This window comes from Mobula hypostoma, chromosome X2 (genome assembly GCF_963921235.1).
Source record: "Mobula hypostoma chromosome X2, sMobHyp1.1, whole genome shotgun sequence".
Classification (NCBI taxonomy): domain Eukaryota; kingdom Metazoa; phylum Chordata; class Chondrichthyes; order Myliobatiformes; family Myliobatidae; genus Mobula; species Mobula hypostoma.
Genome location: NC_086129.1, coordinates 29,111,778 through 29,132,411, shown reverse-complemented (window position 1 = coordinate 29,132,411; position 20,634 = coordinate 29,111,778).

Here is a 20,634-nt window from a genome sequence, read left to right as displayed (position 1 = left end):
CTATTTATTGTGTTTTTTTTTGTTTTTTTTATTGCGTTATTTATGCTTATTGTGTTTTATTTATGCTGCATCAGCTCTGGAGTAATAACCATTTTGTTCTCCTTACACTCGAATACTGAAGAATGACAATAAGCAATCTTGAATCTTGAAGTGTCAAAGGAATTTAAAAATAATTAAGGATTTCAGCTTTGAAAGCTGGCAAAATCTGGGCTTTTCTGGGCGTTGATGCTTTCAGAGCTATACTACTGTGCAAAAGTCTTAGTCACATATATGTTGCTAGGGTACGAGTTCTGTATGGTACTGTATATTTTGTCTTTCCAGTTACTAAATAACACAATACTACTGAGCTAATACAAAGCTAAGTACTCTTAATTCTGTTTCCCAACCACCTTTCTATTTTAACCAATATATGACACTGTGTAAAAGTCTTAAGCACCCTAGCTATCTATATAAAAGTCTTAAATAAAAATACATATTTTTATTTAAGACTTTTGCACAGTTCCGCACAGTAGTGGCAGAGCCTATTCATTGAGCTGCTGGAGGCTCTTTTGGGGAGTTAGTGGCATCAACTCCTGACAAAGGAGACAGAATCAGCATTGTTGGCCATTGTTTCATCACGGTAAATACCACAGTTATTCATGGGATTGTGAGAGGACTATATCTGTTCTGGAAAGTTTTTTTTAAATTCCAATGATGTGAGTGTCATAGCAGCCAAGAACAAACATAACACTTTTAATTTGCAACTTGACAATCCGTTGAATCACAAGGCCCATTGAAAACACAATTAGCATATGATTTGAATTGAAGTAGGTTTTATTTCACTAAATATTATGGGGAAAGAGCATATCCTACATGAATAGTAATGCTTCTGTGTACTAGTTAACCTGTTCCACCTTAAGCTGGCTTGAGAGTACTTAGCAAGCAGGTTGCTGGAACTGATTTAAATATATAACACTGAAGTGAAATTGACTTGGGTGCAGTTGGAAGAGCAACAGTATGGTTTTAACTGTTTCATTTACTCTGATATTTATGGTTCTTAACTTATGCTTGCATTTTCACACTTCATTTGCCTTGCATCTTATAACTTTGTTATGTAAAGAAGCATACAGGCCCCCCCACAAGCTACAGGCTCGCTTTCACAGACTACAATTCACGTTCTCAGCATTATTTATTTATCTTTTAAATTTGCATAATTTGCCTTCTTTTGCACATTGGTTGTTTGTCAGTCTTTGTTTATATGTGGTTTCTCATGAGTTCTATTCTATTTCTTTATTTTCCCCACAAATGCATGCAGGAAAATGAGTCTTAATGTAAAATATGTGACATATTAATTTTGACATGTCAAGTTTACTTTCACTGTGACTTTGAATGCCTGACCCATATGCAAGAATGAGCCTTTGGGAAACTGGTGGGATGGATAGAGATGGATTTGCCAGCTGCTACAGTGCTGCAGGCATCTTCCGCAGAGTGGGAATGAAGCATTTCTGTATGGCTTTCTTCCTCCACCCGATGCCCGAGTTGCAACAAACGAGGGTTGTGTTCAGCTGGGGAGAGCAGGGAAGGCTGAGCAGACCTACTTTGCTCGCTCACTGATTCAGCGAGGGCAGCAGGCAGCCGTTCTCCCTGTGTCTGCTCGCTCTCCGATCACAGCTGCTTTGTAATCCGCCCCCATGCACCACTTTTGCTGATTTCCACCTTTGGAAAAATTTGGATTATAAACAGTTCTTGGGGAGAGAACCCTGTTGTAACCTGGGCATTCCCTGTAATCAAATGCAATATAAAAGCTACCAAATTACAGAATTGAAAAATAATGGTGAATTAAAAGTGCAAAAGAATCATTGACTATTGTGGTTCTCCAGAACCTGCAGATTGATTTATGCTGCTCGGTGTTGCTTTGTACAAATGGCACCTTGCCCTTAACCAGCACATTATTTTTAAGAGCTTGCTGGATTTGCTCATTAACTTCCCATTAAACCAGCCACAGTAAGTTAGGTCTCATAAATAATAGCATAAATAGCCATTTAATTAATATTGTGGTATTTGTTAAAGCAATTCTATTCAAATTTGCTGGCCCAGAAATTGAGCAATTTATACTTCATAGACAGCGCAAATAGTTGTTGGAAGATTTTAAAATGCCATTTTTATATAAATATATATTTTGTTGCTACATTTCCTTTGTCTACTTATTGCTAAGCTGATTCTGGTTTTCATTTTCATTTTTGACCTGATTTATCTCAAATATTCCATCTTCCTCTCCAGCCATTCCTGTATTCTGCTCTTAACTGTTAATTATCGTTGATAGAGTATTGGTCCCACTAATAAATGCAACCTGGGTTCCCCAACGATCCTGCCAACAGTTACCCTATGACTTTCAGTACATTGTAAGGTATAAAAGGCATAGAAATTCATTCCTCATTGATAGAGTTAAATGCACTTTATAGTAGTATGAGAGCATTGTATTCTGTTTTGGAAATTCCATTGAAGCCAATAGAACTAAATTTCAGAGGGAGAGTACCTATGCTGACGTTGCTGTATATATTGTGTGCTTCGTTCCACTGACAGGGGATGCATTTCCAGGCATTATATTCGTGCTGAAGAGTGCAGACTAGACTGAATAACAGCACATGGTGCAAGATTCTTCAGTTCTTTACCACTTCAGCAAGATAAGTGCCATTTTTTTCTTTTAAATGCACTTCAAAATATATTTTCTATGCTCCAGAAACTGTGCTGTAGCACAAAACTGGTTAAAACCAGTGTTTGAATAAAACATAATTTGATGGGTAAACACAGTAAAATATACAATTTATGCCAGGCACTCTTAAAATAACTGAAATCCATAAACTCATCAGATAAAGAGCACCGAGTGCTGGTGAGAGGAACAAAAAAAAATCAAGTACAGCCTGAAATGAACGAAAGACAAGTGGAAGCTTCATTATTTTATCAACGTGCTCATGTAATAACATTTTGCATAATTAATCAGTGCATATTTAAATTTCTAGACAAAATTAACACACAACATATCAACAGAGTAAAGCACAGATCAGTATCTGTACACTGAGCATAAATTGTCTTCGACATTGTTGTACATTTCCAATGTAATAACCTTAGCACCATGCTGTCTCCATACACACAAGCATGATGCAAGCAACTATCACACACACAATTAGAATTTCATGTCCTCCCTCGATGCCAGGTTGTTTTAATATTTCTACATTCATGATTATAAACATGATAATAACAGAAATTATTATGTCATTAATATTCGGAAGTACAATCTTTGTTGACAACATTCACCTGGTTGTTAAATTGCCTTCTTCAATTTGGATCAAGCCAGTTGTTATAAAACTCTTTGTGGTGTTAATAGATTGGGTCAGATTTGGTGTCCAATCGCTTACCTTTGGGATGATTTTTCTCACTGGCATTGTAATATCAAACAAGACCCTCCTGAGTGTTTATTGTGAACAGTTGTAAAGTTGTAATCTTTAAACATAATGGGGAATGTAGCTATGTAAGTTAGGAGTTAAAATTTATGTGGATATTATGTAAATCATATTTATGGTACTTCTGTTAACAATGATAGAATCCTAACTGTGGTAAATACTTCTGGCTTTGCAATTACCTGCAGAAATGCTGCAGAGCCTGTTTGTTATTTAAGAAGATTGTCAACAAAGAAAAAAAAATAGGCTAAACCTGTATGGTTGTGAAATTGGTAGAGGGAAGGAGGGTTGAGCAACCTTGGCAGGAGGCTTGCAGGGAGAATGAGACAGAAATGACTTGTGTGAAGGATATTATAGTAAATAATTGCCAAACTACCATGGGGTGCTAATCGTTCAATGCTATTCTTGGTCATGAGAGCTAATAAAATTAAGTGAATTCTGTTAAAGACCATATACTGTTTTGACACGGAATGTTTTCTGGACATTGAGGGATAAAGCTGAGCAAACACAAGAAAGATTCTTACAGATTTAGGAACTGTATTCTTCTCTGCCTTAATCCATCCTCTTTGGTCTCAACCCTTTGAACCTTTCAGATTTCTTCTCATCCTATTATGACACTTGCTTAAATTGTTGTTCCAGTTATCATATGTACATTCCATCATCATTGTCCTTCCTATTACACATCTTCAAATGATGATGCACAATGACTCTTCTCTTTAACCTTTGGACTAATCGAAGAAGTCACTCCATAACTCTTCAAGGACTTTACAACCACAGAAAACTATCCAAGTATATTATTAGAGATACTACAGATTGGGGCAAAAACAAACTGCTGGAAGAATGCAGTGGGTTAAGCAGTATCTGTATTAGCAAAGGGATAGTTGACATCTTGGGTTGAGGTGAGACCTCGGGTCAGGATTGAGTCTGTAGCTAGTGTACAGCAGTGAGGGTGATGGTTGAATCAAGGGTTGATGAGTAATAGGTAGGATGAGATGAGGAGGGGATGATGGGTAGAGGTAGTCTGGTGGGAGAGGGGGAGTGTTGAGACTGGGGCTCATGAGTAATATATGGGAAAAAGCTGATAAGAGAAAATTGTATCTTATAATAAAATATAGTCAAATAATGGGTGAACATTCTGAGCAGCCTTCATGCATGGTAGCATAATGTTTAGCACAATGCTTTACAGTCCCAGTGATCTGGGTTCAGTTCCTGCCACTGCCTGTAAGAACTTGACCATTTTCTCCATGAGTGCGTGGGTTTGCTCTGAGTACTCGGTTTTCCTCCCACAGTCCAAAGACTAAGTTAATTGGTCATTGTAAATTGTCCTGTGAATAGGCTAGGGTTAAATCAGGGGATGTTGGGCAGCGTGGCTTGAAAGGGCAAAGGGCCTATTCCGTGCTGAATCTCAATAAATAAATAAATATATAAACAAACAAACTGAGTGGGGGTAGCTGAGCGTAATGTATAGATCTATTTCTTTTAGGACAATGTCTCCCCTTAGTACTAATTATTCACAAATAACTTACCCATGAGTATTGATTTGTGCCCTCTCTACAAAATGAATATACACCAATTGCACCGACAGTTATGAGATGACAGAACTCGGAGGAAGGGAGAGAGACAGTGAGAGGAAAGAGTGAACTAGTACAGAGAAAACAGTCATGGATGCTAGCACAGGAATGCATGAGTGACAGATGCACGACTAGCAAAGCTAAAGAGGAGATAATGTGACAATGATTTTAGTCGGGAAAGTTGACAAATTTGGTAGTGAAAATTATGTGGATGAGGTAAAGAAAGTCTCCACACTTAGCTTAATGGGTGCTAAAACATAGTCTCTTACACAACTTAGTAACTCCTGAAAAGCCAGCAAACAAGATGGCTGATGAAATTTACAAAATCCCACTTGAGCCCAATTTAAGGCATCCGTTAGTCTTGTGAGACCATGGAGCTGTGCCTGGAAAGTCTTCACTTTCCTGGGCAAGGTTGTATGGAAGACCAGCAGTTGCCCATGCTGCAAGTCTCCCCTCTCCATGACACCAATGTTGTCCAAGGGAAGGGCATTAGGACCCATACAGCTTGGCATCAGTGTCGTCGCAGAGCAATGTGTGATTAAGTGCCTTGCTCAAGGACACAACACATGTTGCCTCGGCTGGGGCTCGAACTCACAACCTTCAGGTTGCTAGTCCAATGCCTTAACCACTTGGCCATGTGCCCACAACCACTAGTAATAGCTGGGTTATTTAGATTTCACAAAAAGAACCAGTCAAAAGATAAAAGAACTTCTGAATACATTGCAGAACTGTGCCAAATTTCCCAATACTGTGCCTTTCAAGATGGTCTTTTTGATGCATTAAGGGACAGGCTTGTATGTGGCATACATAGTCAAAGTACTCCAATGAGGCTACTGTCATAAAGAGACCAAACCTTAGAACTGCATTAACCATTGCAATACCAATGAAGAGAGTAGTAAAAGATGCATCAGAACTACAGGGAAAAAAAAAGTTTAGAACGTGAAACGCACAAAATCTCCTTGAATGCTGAAAATGTTACTGATGTGGCAAATCTTCTGATGATACAAATGACTGTCGGTTCAATGAAAAAGTTTGCAGAAGGTGTCACAGACAAGGCCACATAAAGAGAATGTACAAGTCCAACAAAAAGCACAATCAAAGAGAAAAAAAGAGTGAAAACTTTCAAACACAGAACTAAAAAAAATGCATAAAGTGACTGAATGTGAAACTGAATCAGACAACACAGAATCTGATACAGATGAGCTATCATGCCTAGAACTGCATAACATTACTGAAGCAGATCACAAAATTAAATGGATTACAACAGATGTGTCTGATGTAACACTTAAAATGGAGCTGGATACAGAGTCAGCTTTTTCTGTGGTTTCAGAGGTGACTACAACACTCGTTTTTCTAAGATACGATTAGACAGGAGCCAGGTGGGTGTGGTCAGAAAGATGTGAAAGAGCATTTAAGGAAACAAAGAGACTAAAACCATCTGATAAACTGATCACCCATTTTGACCCATCTCTGCCCATCAGACTGGTGTGTGATGCATCCCCTTATGGCATTGGTGTCATTTTGTCACACACTCTGAAAGATGGAGCTGAACGTCCAATTGCATTTACTTCAAGGTCACTGATGAGCACAGAACATAACTATGCACAGATCGACCAAGAGGCCCTTAGTCTAGTATGTGGAATAAAGAAGTTCCACCACTACCTCTACAGTCAAAAGTTTACATTGGTGACAGATCACTGGCCCCTGGTGTCCATTTTCAATCCTAGGAAGGGAATCCTAGTTACAACATTGGGCACTTTTCCTTGGAGACCACTCTTATGACATAGAGTTCAAGGGTACCAAACAACGCAGAAATGCTGACGGCTCATCATGTCTTCCACTGTTGACAACTGAAGAAGGAAAGTCTTCATTCTGTGACCCAGCAGAAGCATTCCACATACCATAGATGGACCAGCTGCCAGTGACAAATTCTGAAATACAAAGAGAAATAAGGAATGACCCAACATTGTCAAAAGACAATACCAGGATGGCCAGCTCATGGTAATCCTATGTTTCCAGAGTTCTCAGTGAGACAAGACCAACTGTCTGTATGTCAAAAAATGCTGATGTGTGGATCTCATGTTGTGGTTCCCTCTAAACTGCACTCCAGAGTGTTAGAAAACCTACATGAAGGACTGCTGGATACAGTCAAGATGAAGCATCTGGCCCAGAGCTACATGTGGTGACTGGGAATAGATAGACAGATTAAAGACTTGACCAAAAGCTGTTCAGGGTGCTACAATGTTCAAAATGCACCCCCACAGGCACTGTTACACCTGTTGGGATGGCCAACTTTAAAATGGCAAAGAGTGCGCATTGACTTTGCTGTGGCATTCATGGACTCCATGTTCCTGATTGCTGTGGATGCTCATTCAAAGTGGCTGGATGTCATACCAATGAAGTCAACCACATCAGCAAAGACTGTCTCCACCCTGAGGACTATCTTCTCCAGAAGTGGCTTACTAGAACAAATTCTGAGTGACAACGGAACACAATACACATCAGAAGAGTTCAGACTTCTCATGAAGAAAAATGGCATCAGACCTTTCAAGTCAGCTCCTCACTACTCAGCAACAAATGGGTTAGCTAAAAGGTTTATCTAAACCTTCATGAAGTCTGTTAAAGCGATGGACAAGGAGGACATTTCTCTTCAGCGCAAGGTGGACAACTTCCTTTTTGTGCATCATAACTCTGTTCATGTGATGACAAATCAAACACCTGCAATGCTGTTCATGAGCAGGAATCTGAGATCTCGTACAGACCTCCTGAAACCAGACCTCCAGAGGGAAGTACAGAATAAACAGTTCAGCCAGTTGCCTGGTTGCTTCCAGGTTGGACAGGAAGGCCTAGTGAGTGATTACCGAGAAGACAAGTGAACACCCGGTAGAGTAGCTGCAAGAAATGGACCACTGAAGTACATAGAGGATATTGGAGATCAGACATGGAGAAGTCATGTGGACAAGATAAGAGATGCTCAGCCGAAGAACGTACCTAAGTCGACTACATCCAACAGGATGGACATATTACAGCCACCCAACTTGCCTCTCAGTGATGATCGTGTCAATAACAGCAATGTGACACCTGCAACAGAGAAAGTTGTCCTTGACAAGACACCTGCCAAACCTGATGCTACTTCACAAGACCAAAGGTGCTATCCTGAAAGAAACAGAGTGCCACCCAAAAGACTGAATCTCTCGTACAGTGAAGTTAGTTATGGACTGCTATTTAAAAAAACACAAGCAAACACTGTTACTGTAAAAGGATGTTTATTCAAACATGGTCTGTTAAAGGGAAATTGAATGTTGAATTGAATTTACTTTATTTCTTACATCCTTCACATGCATCAGGAGTAAAAATATTTACGTTACGTCTCTGTCTAAATGTGCAATGTGTAATTTATAGTAATTTGTAATACATAGTATGTACAACAGACCAGTTAATATAGCATAGAAATACAATTCTATCGGCATGAATTAATCAGTCTGATGGCCTGGTGGAAGAAGCTGTCCTGGAGCCTATTGGTCCTGGCTTTCTGCTGTGGTACCGTTTCCCGGATGGTTGCAGCTGGAACAGTTTGTGGTTGGGGTGACTCAGGTCCCCAATGATCCTTCAAGCCCTTTTTACGCACCTGTCTCTGTAAATGTCCTGAATAGTGGGAAGTTCACATCTACAGATGCACTGGGCTGTCCACATCACTCTCTGCAGAGTCCTGCGATTGAGGGAAGTACAGTTCACATACCAGGCAGTCATGTTTTGTTACAGAATATTTTATTACATATTTAGATTATGGGAACACTCAGTCCTCTTTTATTGTCATTTAGAAATGCATACATGCATTAAGAACTGATACAATGTTTCTCCGGAGTAATATCACAGAAAACAGGACAAACCAAAGACTAACACTGACAGAACCACAAAATTATAACGTATAGTTACAGCAGTGCAAAACAATACTATAATTTGATGAAGAACAAACCATGGGCACAGTAAAAAAAAGTCTCAAAGTCCCTGAGTCGATCGACTCCTGAGTTCCTGATAGCAGGCGGCAAAAAGGAGAAACTCCCTGCCATAAACCTCCAGGCACCGTCAACTTGCTGATGCCTTGGAAGCAGCCAACCACAGCCGACACTGAGTCCATCCGTCCGAAAACTTCGAGCCTCCGACCAGCCCCTCCGATACAGCCTCCCGAGCGCCATCCTCTACCGAGTGCCTTCGACCTAGCCCCGGCCATATACAGTTTTATGTTACATTAAAACAAAGGGGGAGGAAGTGCAATGTATGGATCTATTTCTTTTCGTGCAATGACTCCCCTTAGCAATAGTTACTGACTGATAACTTGCGCATGCACATTGGTTTATTGCTCACTCTGCAAAGTGAATATACACGCTCACTCACCTCTTCTCCAAGTGCGTGCCTTTATTTATTTGTTGTGTAGTTGTACAGTCACAACACCGGGTTCATTGAAACATTTTGAAATGTGAATTGTGGTTAATCAGTTAGACACTTGCTCTGCTAGAATTACTATATTGTGGAACCCACTTGTCTCTCTAAACTTGCTGAACTCTGCCAGAGCACGGCTGCGGTGGCAACCTGTGGGGAAGGAGAACTTATCTGTGCAAGGGGATGAGCATCATTTTCTCCTAAAAGAGGTATAATTTACCCATGCAACTATTCCATCACTTACAGAGGAGCTTCACCATCAGACCATGCCTTGAGTGGTGTTGCAGACAGAGGAGGGAATGCAGATGCTCTGCAGGAGATTCAGGGCCCGTGTGTGCTAAGTTAGATAAATGTTCTGTTGCTTAGGTTCCGTTGATTACTGAATAAATTGACAAGTGTTTTAAAGTTATTGTACAACCTCTTATTTCTGTCATCACCAGATCTCAAATCAAGTGTAACAAAAATATACACAGATGACACCTAGAAAATGGGGGTGTGGGGTGTGGGGAAGAGTGAAGGCAGAAGCTGGTAGGTGATTTGTGGAACTTGAGGGATGAAGGACGGTAGGAACCAAATGGAGGAGGAGAAGAAAGTAAAGGTGAAGCAAGGGAGAAGAACAGTGAAACTTAGATGAACAGATATGAGAGGGAGAGCAGATGAAACCAGGTTGGAGGGTGGGGGGTGTGTGGTGGTTGATGACGCTTGGGGCGGAGGGAGGGAGAGGTTGAACAGAGAGAGAACCTGGGTGGACAGGTATCATGGGAGAGCAACAGAGGGAGTGTGGGCTACCAGAAGTTTATCTGAGAAGCTCATTATGATCAATAGCATCATTAAGATGGTTTGAGGGGAACAGGAATAATCTTCACAATCCTGGATGGTAACTCCAAGTAAATCATCATCATCATGTGCCATGTCGTTCCCAGCCATTATCAATACTTTTTCAGAGATTTTCTGCCAGGCGTCAGTGGTCACATAACCAGGACTTGTGATATGCACCAGCTGCTCATACGACCAATCACCACCTGCTCCCATGGCTTCATGTGACCTTGATCGGGCAGCTTAGCAGGTGCTGCTCTGTGCCCAAGGGTGACCTGCAGGTTGACGGAGTGAAGAAGTGCCTTCCACTTTCTTAGGTAGAGACGTATCTCCCCTTCGCCACCCATAACGCCAGTAAATACCCTTTAATTAATATCCTCAATGCTACTCCTCAAAGTCATGTTCATCCACGAAAGAACATGGACTAAGGAGACAAAAGGGGAATTGTTGTCGAAAGTATACTTGATTGTACTGCCTAGTGGTATTTCAGTCGGCCTCTTAAAATGTGAAGTAAGTTGAAGTTCATTTTCTTTACCCTTCTGCAGAGACCAGCAAACTATCTTTTTATTTTGGAGCCTGTATTAGTTGCTGAAATTCTTAAACTTACTTACTGCCCATTATACTGCTGGCTGTTTAGGGCAGCAATGAACGTCCTCCATTTCTGGCGGTGTTGAGGACTTCCTTCATCATGTCAGTAGCTTCTTCTCGGTTTTCACTGCTGTCAGTCATGCAAGACCTGGGTGGGGACTCAGGACGACCATCGCACTCAGATGTCGAAGTCAGCATGGTTTCTGTAAGGGAAATCTTGCCTGACAAATCTGTTAGAGTTCTTCAAGGAATTAACAAGCAGGGTGGACAAAGGAGAGGCAGTAGATGTCATTTACTTGGATTTTCAGAAGGCATTTGATAAGGTGCCACACACAAGGCTGCTTAACAAGATAAAATTCAATGGTGTTACAGGAAAAATACTGGCATGATCAGAGGAATGGGTGACAGGCAGGAAGCAGTGAATAGCAATAAAGGGGACTTTTTTAGATTGACTGCCAGTGACTAGTAGTGTTCCTCAGGAGTCAGTATTGAGACTGCTACTTTTCCCATTGTTAATGAATTAGATAACGGAATTGAGGGCTTTGTGGCAAAGTTTGCGGATGATACGAAGATAGGTGGAGGGGTAGATAGTGCTGAGCAAGCAATGCAATTGTAGCAGAACTTAGTGCTGGGAAAAGTATGATAATACATTTTGGTAAAAGGAACAGTAGTGCAGACTATTATATAAATGGGGAGAAGTTTCAAACATCAGAGATGCAGAGGGACTTGGGAGTCCTCGTGCAAGACTCTCAGAAGGTTAATTTACAGGTTGAGTCTGTGGTGAAGAAGGCAAATGCAATGTTGACATTTATTTCAAGGGGAATAGAATAGAAAAGCAAAGAGATAATGTTGAGGCTTTATAAAACACTAGTCAGGCCGCACTTGGAGTATTGTCAACAGATTTGGGCCCCATAATCTCAGAAAGGATATTTTGTCATTGGAGAGAGTCCAGAGGAGGTTCATGAGGATGATTCTGGGAATGAAGGAGTTAACATATGAGGAGCGTTTGGCAGCTTTGGGCCTGTACTCACCGGAATTTAGGAGAATGTGAGGGGATCTCATTGAAACCCACCAAATGTTGAAAGGACTCAATAAGGTGGATGTGGTGAGGATGTTTCTTTGATGGGGGTATCCAGAACTAGAGGACATAGCCTCAAAGTTGAGGGGTGACCTTTTAGAACAGAGGCAAGGAGGAATTTTTCTTAGACAGAGAGTCATGAATCTGTGGAATACTCTGTCACAGACTACAGTGGAGGTCAAGTCACCTGTGATCTGCATACTTTGTCATTAAAAAGTGTAATTTCACCAGAGAAGAAGCAATCAATCAGTTGGGTGTTAATATGGATTTACTGGTGCATACCTGGAGTCTCATGGTATTGGGAAGGAAAGGATATTGGTCAACCGCAAACTAGGTAGTTCCAGCACCTTTTCTCATTGACTGAAATTCCTAAAGTCCAAAGTTATGCTTGAAACACAACAAAATAGCAAATACCAAATATTGCCCGTAACATGATTAACTTAAAATGTAACTGATTTTAAATTAGCTGCACCCTCTCTAACATGCTGGTAGAGAGTTTTATTTGGGTTTTTAGCACTGGAAGTAGTTACATTCCGACACGCCTCATTAGCAGGACAGAAACATGGTCACATTGTTTATTCCAGGGACCAGCTGATTGAGCTTATGCCGGACGGTTTAGCGAGCAGAGCGGCGGACACCCCTGCTGAAATCTGGAGGAAAACACACAGAGGATGCAGAGGGGGATCACAAAGTCGAGGAAAGAGGACCGGATCGAGACAACAGAGACTTATGGAGAAGAGGAGTTCGCTGGGTAATAAAATGGACTAGTTCATGGCGCTAGCCAGGCATCAGAGAACATTTCGGGAGTGCAGTGTTATGTGTTTCACTGGAACAGGGCTGCACGAGGACATATCCAATCAAAACTTCTCCATGGACGGCTTCCAGACCACTCGGGCTGACCGGAAGTGCACTGAGAGCAGTAAGCATAAAGGAGTTGGGTGCTTGCTGTTCTGGTTAACAACAGATGGTGCAATCCGGGTCATATTATGATCGAGGAACGTGTTTGTAGACTGGATATTGAACTTTTTGCTGTTGGACTTCGGCCATATTCCACCGAGATACATCACTGTGCGGCACGGGAGGTCGTTCCTGCCTGTGGCCATCGAACGTGCAGCTCCTCCCGTGGAGGGTCAGACACCCTGAGCCAATAGACTGGTCCTGGACTTATTTTCCATCTGGCATGGTTTGCATATTGTTGTTTGATTGTTTGTGGTTTTTGTATTGCTATATTTATGCTCTATTCCTGGTTGGTGCGGCTGTAACAAAACCCAATTTCCCTCGGGTTCAATAAAGTATATCTATCTATCTATCTACCTATTTTCACAATGATACAGAGGGAAAATTAGACTATCACCCTTCCACTAAATACTGATGTGCTTAAAGAACTTCCCTTCAATAGGGCCACAACTTTGTTGTACTTTGGAAATTTGCATGCTTCAATGGCCCAGAGAGCTATGTTGGCTGAAGTCAGGTCTTTATGCTTTGGCTCTTCATAGGCTTAGCCATGCCAAACAGATCAAAAGGTAGACAACAGACTAAGAGTGGTCCAAGAGTGGTCTAAAGTTTGGGAGTTCAGCTCAGGGCCAACAGCCCTGACAGGTAAAGCAAAATTGTTAGAGAAACAGCAATGAAGAATTCTTCTACACAAGACAATAAGATATAAGAGCAGAATTAGGCCATTCAGCCCATCGAGTCTACTGCACCATTCCATCATGGCTGATCCCAGACCCCACTCAACCCCATACACCTGCCTTCTTGCCATATCCTTTGATGCTTTGACAAATCAGGAAACTATCAACTTCCGATTTAAATATACCCATGGACCTGACCTCCACTGTAGTCTGTGGCAGAGTATTCCACAGATTCATGACTCTCTGGCTAAGAAAAATTCATTTTTGCCTCTATTTTGAGACTGTGTCCTCTAGTTCTGGCTACCCCCACCATAGGAAATATCCACATCACATCCATCTTATTTAGTTCCTTCAACATTCGGTGGGTTTCAATGAGATCCCCTCGCATTTTTCTAAATTCCGGTGAGTACAGGCCCAAAGCTGCTAAATGCTCCTCGTATGTTAACCCCTTCATTCCCAGAATCATCCTCATGAACCTTTTCTGGACTCTCTCCAATGACAAAACAACCTTTCTGAGATATGGGGCCCAGGGACTTGGGAGACCTCGTGCAAGACTCTCAGAAGGTTAACCTACAGATTGAGTCTGTGGTAAAGAAGGCAAATGCAATGTTGGCATTTATTTCAAGGGGAAGAGAAAATAAAAGCAAGGAGATAATATTGAGGCTTTATAAGACAATAGATAGGCTGCATTTGGAGTATTATCAACAGTTTTGGGCCCATACCTCAGAAATGAGAAAAGGCACTGGGCCTACCTATTTTGCTGTAGACTAAACATGAAGAAATCTGCAGAAGCTGGAATTTCAAGCAACACACATAAAAATTGCTGGTGAATGCAGCAGGCCAGGCAGCATCTATAGGAAGAGGTACAGTTGACGTTTCAGGCCGAGTCCCTTTGTCAGGACTAACTGAAAGAAGAGATGGTAAGAGATTTGAAAGTGGGAGGGGGAGGGGGAGATCCGAAATGATAGGAGAAGACAGGAGGGGGAGAGATGGAGCTGAGAGCTGGAAAGTTGATTGGCAAAAGGGATAATCATGGGATGAGAGGCCTAGGGAGAAAGAAAGGGGGGGGGGCCCAGAGGATGGGCAAGGAGTATAGTGAGAGGGACAGGGAGAGAGAGAAAGAGAGAAAGAGAGAAAGAGAGAAAGAGAGAAAGAGAGAAAGAGAGAAAGAGAGAAAGAGAGAAAGAGAGAAAGAGAGAAAGAGAGAAAGAGAGAGAGAGAGAGAGAGAGAGAGAGAGAGAGAAAGAGAGAAAGAGAGAAAGAGAGAAAGAGAGAAAGAGAGAGAGAGAGAGAGAGAGAGAGAGAGAGAGAGAGAGAGAGAGAGAGAGAGAGAAAGAGAGAAAGAGAGAGAGAGAGAGAGAGAGAGAGAGAGAGAGAGAGAGAGAGAGAGAGAGAGAGAGAGAGAGAGAGAGAGAGAGAGAGAGAGAGAGAGAGAGAGAGAGAGAGAGAGAGAGAGAGAGAGAGAGAGAGAGAGAGAGAGAGAGAGAGAGAGAGAGAGAGAGAGAGAGAGAGAGAGAGAGAGAGAGAGAGAGAGAGAGAGAGAGAGAGAATAATAATAATAAATAAATAAATAACGGATGGGGTACGAAGGGGAGGTGTGTCATTAACGGAAGTTAGAGAAGTCAATGTTCATGCCATCAGGTTGGAGGCTACCCAAACGGAATATAAGGTATTGTTCCTCCAGCCTGAGTGTGGCTTCATCTTGACAGTAGAGGAGACCGTGGATAGACATATCAGAATGGAAGTGGGATGTGGAATTAAAATATGTGGCCACTGGGAGATCCTGCTTTCTCTGGCAGACAGAGCGTTGGTGTTCAGCGAAACGGTCTCCCAGTCTGCGCCAGGTCTCACCAATATATAGAAGGCCACATTGGGAACACCAGATGCAGACAACTCTCCAGCTCTCAGCTCCATCCCTCCCCCTCCTGTCTTCTCCTATCATTTCGGATCTCCCCCTCCCCCTCCCACTTTCAAATCTCTTACTAGCTCTTCCTTCAGTTAGTCCTGACGAAGGGTCTCGGCCCGAAATGTCGACTGTACCTCTTCCTATAGATGCTGCCTGCCCTGCTGTGTTCACCAGCAATTTTTATGTGTGTTGCTGTGGACCAATATCCTTTCCTTCCCAATGCCATGAGACTCCAGGTATGCACCAGTAAATCCATATTAACACCCAACTGATTGCTTGCTTCTTCTCTGGTGAAATTAGACTTTGTAATGACAAAGTATGCAGATCACAGGTGACACTGGTAAACTGTAGAAGTCACATCGACACCGAGTTCAGTTGCTCTAGTTCTGCCTTCTGAACCAACCGACGTGCTTTTGAAAACTGTTTGTTTTATACACAACGATATGCCAACATCAAAAGTACCTGTCACAGAAAAGAACTCATGAGCTACCTGTTCTGGAATACTTTAAAAACAGTTTATTCATGTAAATAGTTATAGTTGTTTGCTTCAAAGATACTCTTCTGAAACTAGTCTTACTGACTTAAGTATTTCTACTTTGTTTGAAATGTAGTCTTCATTAATATTTATTTTTAGACTATAGTTAATAAATCTCTCTAGCTATGCTTATTTCACTCATTGCCAAAGTTATGCAAAGGTTGACATTATTACTGCCGCATATTTCCAAGCGCAAGCATTTCTTCTATACAAGTTTGGAAATAGAAGAGAAGCCATGTTTTCATCTTGTGAAACTTCAAACTCTTGTTTAAAATGCTATGATTCTTGTTTCATGGAACAACAAATTTTGGTTATTAACTTTTTATTCCTAAAGCTATTCAGCAAACAACTTTTCAGGGATATTATACTCCGCCCCCCCCCCCCATTACATACTTGTATAGTAGCAATTGCACTGTATATTCTTTCTACTTTGTATATTCTTTCTACTTTGTATCTTCTTTCACCTTTTATGATTTGCAAGAATATATGTTTACTTTTCAAATGCACACTAATCCCCTAATGTTACAGTGTTTCTGCTGCAAGTAATCCAAGGAAATATTTACTTTTTCGGTCGTCAACCTTCAATAGCACTTTATAATCCCTTCTGGACTTATTTAATATATTAATCATTTTACAGTATCAAAGTCACCTCACTATTTGCTCAGTCATTATAAGATTTACAGCTCATGTGGTTATTTGCTTTTCATTTAGTTATTATTACACTGCACAACCTACAGACTCACTTTCAATGATTCTATAACTCATGGTCTCAGTATTATTTTTTCTATTTGCACAAGTTGTCTTCTTTTGCACATTGGTTGTTTGTCAATCTTTATTTAGGTATACTTTTTCATAAATTTGATTGTTTTTTCTTTATTTTCTTGTAAGTGCCCACAAAATGTAGTTCGTATATGGAAATATATGCAGTATGTAGTTTGATAGTAAACTTACTTTGACTTTGATATGAGGACAAGTGAATCATCACACATTGTACAGAAGATGGAAGTGTAGCAATCTTTAAGACTCCAGTAACTGAAAACATTTTCCAAATTTCATTTAATTTTTTATTCAGAGCATGGATCTTGTTATCAAATCTGACTTTAAAAAAATAGAAGACCTTATTTTTTCTGGTCCTTTGGAGTCTTATTAGTTTTCAACTTCTCTTAATTGAACAAGAAACTGAACTACTGATTTCCAAAGTCTAAATGTACTGTTCCCCACCTTTAATTTTGACTCTTACGAGAAGAATCTTTAGAATTATGATTCAGATTTATGCTAAATTGTCTGTTGTTCCAATAAAACTTTTCTCACCTTGAGGTTAGATCAGTCATATTCTAGTTCGTTTTTTTTTAATCATAGTTGCATTTCCAAGTCTTTTTCATCTTAAATAGTCCATTGGAATCAAGAATGGCTTGTTTCCACTCCGGTTCTCTGGGTCCCAGATAACTAATGACATCAGATGTGAGACTGAAGATCCTATCACTGAGGGCAGGAGGTGCTTGGTACAGTGGGTGTGTAGCTCCTGTTATTTACACTGGGTTTCTGTGTTCTCACAATACGTGGACTAAATGTTCTTGGTACCAGTGAGTAGCACTTTCACTAGTCAAAGGAATCCCAGAACATGGGGTAATGTTGCAATTCTTGAAAGGGGTTTAAGGATATCTTTGAAACCGTTTTTCTGTCTACCTCTTGTTGTTATAGAGTCTCTGATTTGGAATGCCTCTGCATGTAGACTGCTTCAAATGCAACATTGCATATTTGGAGACTCATTAAAATCCTATAGCCATTTCATATTAGATACCAACTATTGGTAGCCTTCCAGAGTTCTTGATTTTAAAAAAATCTATGTTTATTTCCAATTTCCACCTCCCAACCCCTGTATTGTTCCAATGTAGAGGAAGCAAATGCATTATTTTCAACATTTCACACAAACAAAAATAGTAATATATCCATGTGAAACTTTGCAACTAATGCTTCTCACCTATATATTCCTAGCTTTGAATAGGATGCACATCAATGCCAAGTTCATGTCTTTCCATATAATTTGTATAACTTGTGGATGTACAAAAATAACTTCTTTGTAACCTCTGTTTGTTATCCTGAAATGTGCACACGAATGCTGAGAGAAATGTTTCTTTTTAAATTTGCATGTTGTGGTGCAATTTCCCATGCCCCTATCATTATATTCTCAATAGCGTGATCCTGTTTAATCCTTTGTATTATAATATTATATTTCAATCCTGAAGTTTGGAAAAACTTTACCATCAAATGCACTTTTTTCACTTAAGAAGCTTTCTAGTTATTTCATTGATAACTGTATCTGAGTTGCCTGCATCATCAATGACCTTCCTTTTATTAGAACAACAGAACTGGGAATGTTCAATTATGATTGTATAACTTTCAATTTCATTCACAGCTCCTCAACAAATGAAGCATTTTATACCTGCAGGCAGCAAAATGTAGACTGCATTTAGGTGTGAGCTGATAATATGATAATAAATGCATGGCACAAAGCTACCAGGCAATGGCCATCTCTGACAAGAGAGTCTAACCACCACCACCGCCCCCCCCCCCCGACATTTCACTGCATGGCCAAGTCTCCCACCAATTCTGTAGATCACCATTGACTAGAAACCGGACGAGCCAAATGGCTACAAGAGCAGGTGAAATTCTGCAATAAGTGACTGATCTCCTGATACCTCATGAACTTCTCATCATCTACAAAGCACAAGACAGGAGAATGATGGAATACTCACTCTTACTTGGATGAATGCGGCTCCAACAACACTCAAAAAGCTCAAAACTCTCCAGGACACAAAACTGATTGCCTTGTACTGCATCTATTACCCTAAACATCCATTCTGTCCAGCACCAGCACACGGTTGCTTGAGGATGTATCATCCAGGCTACTCCAGTAACAACTTCCAAACCCACAGCTACCTGGAAAGACAAGAGCACAGGCATATGGGCTCACCACCAACTGCAAACTGCTTTTCAAGCTGCACAGTATCTTGCCTGCTGACTTGGAAATAGAGTACTATGGTTTCGTCACCATCAAATCTATATCCTAGAACTCCCTTCTCAACAGCAACGTCGGAGTACCTCGCCAGAAGGACAGCACCAATTCGAGAAGATGGCTTACATCCACGCTCTCCAGGGTAATTAGGGATTGGCAATGCTGTTTTGTCCAGATTTTGAAAATGCATATTTTCTATTGTTTTTTTTTCATTCTATTTAAACTCTTCTTGGGTGGCTTTTCAAGAAAATCTAGGCATTGTTGTCCCACAACATTTCTTTTCACCCCTCACCCTCCTTGAATACATATCCCTTGAACATAGAATTAGGCAGGGTTCATTTTTATTGAACATCTTTTAAAATATAATCCACTTAAATTTTCCATTTGGCTGCTTGAACATCAACTCGTGTAAGAGAATCTTATTAAAAGTTTTATAAATCCACTATGCCCAGTCTCACTGAGGTATATTGAATGAGTTTTGCTTGAATTAAGTTTGTATTTAAGACTTATATTACACTCCCCTTTATCCTCCAATCCCAGACATAATACTTCCATCCAACAAGCAATTTGTTGAGCACAATCAAAGCGGGTAGGAAGATAAACCTCCTGCAATAATGTCTCCATGTTCCAACCGTTGAGATTAATTGATATATGCAGATAAGAGCATAAATCCTGAACATCACTGAAACTGCCAGCAGGGGCTTCTCCATTCCCCAATTATTTTACGGCAAAGCTTTACGCTCAGTAATTCTGCACAAGCAACAATTGATTTCCAAAACATAGTTCCTTGTTTAAATGAAGAAGGACAGAAAATTAATGGAGGCTTCTCTCTGAGTCTAATGGGTTTATTTTCCAATCATGATTCCTGTGCATTAAAATCCACTGAATTTACATCCATAACACTTAATTGATATTGAAAATTAGTGAATTAACAGTTTTTAATCTAAAACTAGAAAACAATCAAAAGAACTCTTTCTTGTACTTCAAACTCAAATATTATTAGCCAATCAGATGGTAAGAGGGGTAGATCAGGTGGCTAGCCAAAGGCTTTTTCTCAGGGTGAAAACGGATAAAATGAGAGGCCGTAATTTTCAGGTGATTGGAGGAAAGTATAGGGGAGGGGGCAGAGGCAAGTCTTTTGCACAAAGCGTGGTAGATGCGTGGAATGCATTGCTTGGGGGTGTTGGCAGTAGAGGTAGAAACCCTTAGATCGGTACATGGATGATAGAAAAATGGATGGCTATGTTGGAAAGAAGGATTAGGTTGATCTTAGAGAAGGTTATAAGGTTGGCCTGTGCAGTGCTAAAGGGCCTGCGCTGTGCTATTGTATTCTATGTCGTATACTCTGCTTTAAAATTCTAACTTCATCAGAGCAGTACGTCAGTACTGGAGTTTCAAATGGGACATATGTGGTCAGCTTGAACTTGAAAGTTGGTGAGATTGAGGCCAGAGGTGGGACCTTCAACAGGTATGGGTCAGGTATAGAAAATTATGAAGGACAGAGATAATAAGAATGGTCACAATCCTTTTCACCAGGGTAAAGGAGTTTAAAACATGAGAGCACAGGTTTAAGCTGAGAAGGAAAAAAAAAAGGGGGGAAACTTTTTCACACAGCG